Here is a 7,231-nt window from a genome sequence, read left to right on the forward strand (position 1 = left end):
CTTGTTTCATTTGCCTAGTTAATAAACTTTTAGTTAGTTTATTACAGGATTGGCTACAAGCGTTGTCTTTGGTGTGTGATCTAAGGTCCAGCTTGCCTGGCAAGGTAGACTGGAATGCCCCCAGGGACTGTGACTCCACAATAAGACTGCTATAGTGCTTCAGGAATTCACCCTTGTTACTGGGTAAGTGAAAGCTAATCATAGAACAACATAGCACCAGTTTGACGTCTCTGCCCTGAGGTTGGCACTCAGGGTTGTGGGCAGCTCCAGACAGCGTGACAGTGACCATTTGTTTCCAATATTCTCACTCTCGATTATGGGAATCTCTGTTTGATGATCAACTCATTCTTGTTTTCAGCAGAACCTCAGAGCGGTTAACCACACACCTCATTTGGAACCAGAAATACGCAATCAGGAAGCAACAGAGACCATTCCTTTGCTAATGGTTGTGAGATTGCTTCAGCAGCTAGTTCCTTAAGTAGGATGAATTGCACTGGGCCCTGGCATCTTGAATACATCTAACTTATCGAACTATTCCTTAACCTGATCATTCACTAGTTTGGCTTGTGTTCCTTCCCCCTGGTTAATATTTATTGTGCTGAGTTCCTGGTCTCTGTTAACCATTAACCCGAAGCAAAATAGGCACTGAGTCACTGTGGGGGGAAGGGAGCTGTACTCCCTCACATTTTTCCAGGAGCGGTGATTGTACGAAAGTTCCCAGCCGCTGGGGGAAACGTGACAGGGACATGGTTCTCTGCAGTTCTGAAGAGAGGAAGGGTGACTTAGTACATGTGTTTCCTTTTCAAGGAAAGCTGCTTGGAGGCTCAGCAGATATGCAACCCACCGGCGCAGACTCGGGAGAGGGAGTGTCACAACCCAATGGCCCCCTCCCTCAGGGAGTTCTCTGGGAAGGCAGATCATCACTGTATATTGCTAACGCTGTTGCAAGCGTCACAAAGCATTTTGGGGAGGGTCAAAGGTGTGTGAGTGGGGAGTGAACGTTTCCTTTGCAGGTATGAGAGGCTGAGGGGGGGGGGGGAGAAGACAAGAGCAAGGAATGGGTTAACTCTACATTTCAGCTCACTCAGTCTCAGGTTGAAGAAAAGATGCTGGCCCCCACCCAAGGCCAGAGCTCACAGCAAGCGCTGGCTGTCAGCAGAGAAAGACGGGGTGGGGGGCTTGAAAGTTGCCTGAGCGGCCGTGAGAGAAATATCCAACTACGCAGACCTGCACCTGCAGGACAGCGAGGCCAGCGGAGAAGATAACAAAGCCCAGGGCTGCAGAGTCTGAAAACACAGACAAGACGACAAAAGGGGGAACCAAGCCAGGTGTCCCTGAAGCTGGGATGTTTTGGGAAAGGGAAAGAAACCAGAGAAAGCGGTTTGGACTGGCACAAAGAGCACCAGAAAGAGAGCTCACGGAATGGAACACCCCCAAAGGAGCCCAGGACTTAAACCCTCCTGAGAGCTGGAGCAATTTGGAGAGCACAGCAGACCCTTGGATGAGCTGGGCCCAGGACAGCACTCCCGTCCACCTTCCCCTGTTTTCTTCTGGCATTACACCCAGGCCTGGCCAGTCTAGGATTGTGCGTGTGAGTATGAACGTGGGTTAGGGATTGGGGCACGAATGCTTTCTTTCTTCCCCTGCATGATATGGGAACAGCCCCAGCACTCTCTGCTGTTGTTTTATTATTTTTATTAATAAAGCTTTAAAATTCAGACACTTGCAGTGCCTCATCATCTCCTCCCGAAAAAGATCTTGTGGTCCCAGCCTGATCAACAGTGGGCCGAGGCAGATTGGTAATGAAAATCTGTCACAGGAGAAGCTCAGAGCGGTGGCTTTAGACCGCATTTACCGGAAGTGTGAAGAGTGTGATCAAGTGGAGCTCAAGGAACAAGAGGGAGAAATAGCATCTGGAAGAGCAGGTAACACCCAGGCTGCAATAGTGGACGATCCCACCATCACATCCTCCCAATCAGCTGGCTCCTTAATAACAAGCCCCGATCCTGCAGACCTCACACACCACTGAAACCAAGGGCTGGGTGGTTTGAGTGAGCTCTGCGGAATTGGGCCCGACATACGGAGCTGTGCGGTGCTCAGCCGAGAAAGGGATCCTGTTCTCTGGAAGGGGATGGGGTGGGAACTGAGCAGGTTTCTACTCTGGCATGTGGCTTTTCAGACATTGCAGTCAGAGGGCGCTGGACAGAACCAGGCTGAGACTTCCCAACTTGATTCAGCAGCATTTTGTCACATGTTTGTGTTTGGTGCTTGGGTAGTGTAGCAACGAGGGATCTAAAAGTAGATAGACAGATAAAGAGATAGAGAGCTAGTCTTGTAACTGTATTGGTCCCAGGATGTGTGAAAGACAAGGCGGGTGACAACCCTATCCCTGTTCTTGGACCAACTTCTCTTGGTGCAAGGGACAAGCTTTTGAGCTTCACTGAGCTCGTCTTCAGGTCTGGGGAAGGTAAACAGAGTGTCCAAGAGTTCAGTCTAATCACCTTCCAGTCTGGCTGTCTGGCTGCAGGGGTTGACTGGGGTGAGCACAGCTACAGGTGTCGGGGGGAGCTGTTTTTCAGGGTTTGTCTCCTCTCTCAGCCTGATTCATTCCTTTCTTTTCCTAACATGCTTCCTGCCCTGCCCCGCCAATTCCATGGGGCACTGAATCTCCCCCCCAAAAATTACAAGGGTTTGTGTGATTTAATTTTAATGAAAGGAAAAAAATTAGGTAGAGATATAGGGTGTGTTGGAAAGAGAAGGAAGGTGGGGGTGGCTAAGGAGAGAGAGAAGCTTTTGCACCCACCGTGCACTCAGCACTATTGCTGCTGATGCACAAGTTTATAGACTCATAGACTTTAAGATCAGAAGGGACCATTATGATCATCTAGTCTGACCTCCTGCACAATGCAGGCCACAGAATCTCACCCACCCACTCCTGTAACAACCCCCTAACCTATGTCTGAGTTATTGAAGTCCTCAAATTGTGGTTTGAAGACCTCAGGCTACAGAGAATCTTCCAGCAAGTGACCCATGCCCCATGCTGCAGAGGAAGGCGAAAAACCTCCAGGGCCTCCGCCAATCTGCCCCAGAAGAAAATTCCTTCCCAACCCCAAATATGGCGATCAGTTAAACCCTGAGCATGCGGGCAAGACTCACCCGCAATGGGCAAGTTTCTGGGCAATGGAGCCCGTTATACATATTAGAGCCCTGCAGAGGGACTGGGATCCCTCAGGAACTGCTGCCATAGTAGCAGAATGGGTAAAACATACTGTGCTGCGGGTGGGATTGGGTGGGCAAAAAATACAGCCTGCGGGAATTTGTGGGAAAACATGAAATCTCTCGTCAGTTTGCAATGAATAGAATGGCAGCGATGGAAAGCAAGATGGATTTTTTAACTAAAGGTTCTTAAGTGATATTTAAGCGAAGGCTAGAAAGAGATTTGATGTCTGTTATAACAGGAGTTAAAATATATTTTACATGGTTTCAGCAAGATTTGTTTTATTCTTTTAGTGCTAAAAATTGTATCTCAGGGCATGGCTACACTTGCAGATGTAGATCGCTTTGAGTTAAACCAGCCTTCGGAGAGCGCAGTAGGGAAAGCGCCGCAGTCTGTCCACACTGACAGCTTCAAGTGCACCGGCGTGGCCACATTTGCAGCACTTGCAGTGGCATTGGGAGCAGTGCATTATGGGTAGCTATCCCAGCATGCAAGTGACAGCAATGTGCTTTTCAAATGGGGGGTGGGGGTGGGGTGGAGTGTGACAGGGAGTGTGTTGTGTGTATGTGGGGGGAGAGAGAGTGGGTTTTGGGGGAGCTGAGAGCATGTCAGCATGCTATCTTGTAAGTTCAGACAGCAGCAGATCCCCCTTCCCCGCCACCTCTCTCTCACACAGCATTCCACAGTGATGGTTGCTTTGTCTCAGAGCAGATAAGCAGCCGGCTGTCAGAAATGGAACTTTGAAAGGGCATTTCCGCATTCCTTCAGTGATTCAAAACAATGACAAAAGTGGCCACTTGAATAAGGGGATTATGGGACATTTCCAGAGGCCAATCAGAGCGCAGTAATGCAATACCTAGTTCACACTGACGCCTGGGTGTTGTAGCCAAGGCGCAGCAAACGTTATTCCACTCGCCGAGGTGGAGTACCAGGAATGCTCTAGCTGCGGAGTCAGAGTGCTCTACGTGCCTTGCCAGTGTGGACGGGTAGTGAGCTAGGGTACCCGGGGCTGCTTTAATGCACTCTAAATCGCAAGTGTAGCCAAATCCTGAACTGCATTTATATATATAAAAACGAGTGGGTTTTTTTGTTTGTATTTTTATTAGCATGGGGGGATCTGTGTCTCTTGTGGGATTTGAGGGATCTAAGGTTTTCACGGGTGGGAGTGGGATAAAAAGGCAAGAAGAAATGTGGGAGCGGGTGGGCCTGCGTATTGCAGAGCAGGACTAGAGCGGGATTAAAAAAATAGTCCCATGCAGAGCTCTCATACACATCCCAGGTCGTGCTGTCAGCAGCCTTGTCCCCAGTGCCTTTCCTAGGCCCAGAGGTACATGTCCTGGCCGATGCGTTTCAGCTCCGGAGTCCTGCTGACCAGGCATCACGACCCTGGGTTGTGCAATGGGAAGATGTCGTGTGCTTCCTGGGTACAAACAATTCTGCATTTGCAGCGGATTTTCGGTTCTTTTCTTCCTCGTTTTTATTTTCATTCCTGGGAAGCGAAGGGGGGTGATGTGTGGGATGGGGCTGATGTCGAGGGGTTGGAGACACATCTTCTTCCCCCCCCCTCCCCCCCGATGACAGGAGCACAGGGGGCTGAGGCTGTGGGGTGGCTGAGGTGCACAGGGCACTGTGCAGGGTACAACCTTCTGAGCCAACGACTGGTCCCTGCCTATAGGAGGCTGCAGCAGAGGGGAGCAGCACAGATCTGGGGGCAGCCTCCCTGGCTGGGGGTCTTCATGGCCCATGAGTCTTTGGCACGATGGGGAGGATTCTTGGGGGACAGTGCCGGGGAAGCTCAGGGCACTGGGAGAGGAGGCCAGGGCTGGGGTACAGGCAGCCATCAAGAAGGGATCATAGGTCGAGCAGGGGATGGGACAGGGCGGGAGATGTACACAGAGACCGGAGCCATGGAGCTGGATCCTGACGGTGGAAGCTAGTCAAAGGGGACAGAGGAGACAAGGGCAAGGAGGGAGAGAGAAACACCCAGAGACAGGGAGATTAGATAGAACGGGGATGATAGCTGGAAATACACAAAATCATGTTCCAATTCCTACTTGATGTTCCTCCCGCCCTCTGGGTGTGAATGGCCCTGTGGAGCCCAGAGGTGCCTGACCCCAGAGGCCCATCCAGCCGTATGAGTTACTGAAGGCTAACAACAGTGACTGCTGATTTCCCTAGTGCCGTCCCCCTGGGGCAGGGATTTGTGTTCTAACCGCCCCGTCTCTGCTGCTCCCATCCAGGGAGTGCCTGGCTGCAGTTTCCTAGGGGCCCGAAGGGGGCGGCAAAGTCCATATTGACCCTTAATGCCCTGCATGCCGTGTCGTTCGTGCTGTGGGCCGTGCTCCTCGCCGTGGCGATTGCATAATGTAAGTATCCCGGATAGAGTTTAGGACCATGACAGAGGTCAGGCCCAGTGGAAAAGCCCAGGGGTGCAATCCTGGCTCCATTGTCAATGGTCAAACTCTCATTGGCTTCAGTGAGGCCAAGATATCACCCCACATGTCCCTGCCAGCCCGAGCCGTGTCTCTGTCAATGGGCAGCGTGGGGTGCTGCACGGGTTGGGGTATAATTCCCCATAATGCACTTTGCTGTGCCTTAGTACTCCTAATTGTAAGACAAGGCTCATTAAGTCAGGCCACCCGACCTCCAGCTCACAGCAATGGGGCCAATAGGCACCAACTCCGTGGGTGATCTGGGGCTGGAGCATCCATGGAAAAAAAATAGCGGGTGCTCAGCGCCTGCCAGCAGCCAGCCAATCAGCTCCTTTCCCTCCCTCCCAGCTCTTCCTGCTTGCCACAATCAGCTGTTCAGTGGCCTGCAGGAGGCACTGGGGTGGGAAGGGGGAGGAGTGGGGGCGGGAAGGGGTGGGATGGGGGTGGGAAGAGGCGGGGCAGGGCCTTGGTGAAAGGGGTGCAGTGAGGCCTACACTCTGAGCAGGGACACCCTGGGGTGTGATGCTTGAATGTATCCCCATGTGCAACAAGCTAGTACAGTGTGCGTTGGGACCCGCTCTGGCAGCTGCTCCATATTGGATGACAGTCCAGCTACTGCTGCCAGCTAACAAAGTTGCTCCTTTAGCTCAGGTGATTAGAGGTCTTTGCTGCAGGGGTCAGATATTCAAATCTTGCTGATGGGAGATTACTCACAGCTGCAGCGTTGCCAACTCTAGGTGGTTGAATTAAAGCCTCAGTTCCTGGAGTCATGTGATTAGGTGAGACTCAGCTTTCATTTGAAAAATTTGAGACAATTTCTAGTTGCAAAGAAAAGCCTGAGAAAGTGGTGTGACCGCTCAGGAACCAGAAGGCAAAGAAAAAGGATACAAAATGTATCATTTTTTACAAAGCTCATGATTTTTAAGCCAGTCTCATGTTTTTCTTAAACAATTGGCCAGACTGCTCCAGGGTGGGGGTGGCTCAGAGAGGACTGAGATTGTCTCCCCCAGACACAAGTGAGCAGTGGGAAGCTGGGAAATAGAAATGCAGCATTCCTCCCTGGGCCATGACTCCAAACTGAAAACCCATCCCTACTCCGAGTCCCCCAAACCATATAAATGACTGCTGATGTCTGCCCCTCTTTCTAGACGCAGAGATGTCCAAGGAGCTGGAGCAGATGCAGACTGAGCAATCTGTGCTCAGAACCAATGGTAACAATTCAGCTTCCCACTCACAGCTCCTTCAGAAGTGAGGGCTGGCGGGAGTGTGGATCAGGGCTCTGGGTGGGGGGGAACAGCAGCAGGAAGCTGAGATGGGGCTGGAGAATCCCAGCCCTGGGTGGCCATGGCAACCTGGGATCCCCCCCCACACCGGTTCCAGCCTGAGCGAGCGGCATTTGTGATTCGTTCCCTGAGATGGAGGAACCGAGGCAGGAAACCCAGGGCCAAGCCCCACCGTTGCGGACCCCAACGGGGATGCAGCCAAAACCCCTTTCTTTCTCCAAGAAGCTAGGTGTGATGCACTGTATCTCAAAGTAGCACACCGTAACCCCCATAGTCTTCAATTGTATATGTTTATGATA

The 7,231-nt window shown here is 51.6% G+C and overlaps 1 long non-coding RNA gene across 1 annotated transcript; it reads left to right on the forward strand.

The window, feature by feature from the left end:
- Positions 1–782: 782 nt before the first annotated feature.
- On the forward strand, positions 783–6,851 carry LOC123353474. Its single transcript, XR_006574508.1, has 4 exons — positions 783–1,591; positions 1,720–1,925; positions 5,458–5,583; positions 6,798–6,851. It is a non-coding gene; the product is annotated as an uncharacterized LOC123353474 (long non-coding RNA).
- The last annotated feature ends 380 nt before the right edge of the window (positions 6,852–7,231 follow it).

This window comes from Mauremys mutica, chromosome 20, assembly GCF_020497125.1.
Source record: "Mauremys mutica isolate MM-2020 ecotype Southern chromosome 20, ASM2049712v1, whole genome shotgun sequence".
Taxonomy (NCBI): domain Eukaryota; kingdom Metazoa; phylum Chordata; order Testudines; family Geoemydidae; genus Mauremys; species Mauremys mutica.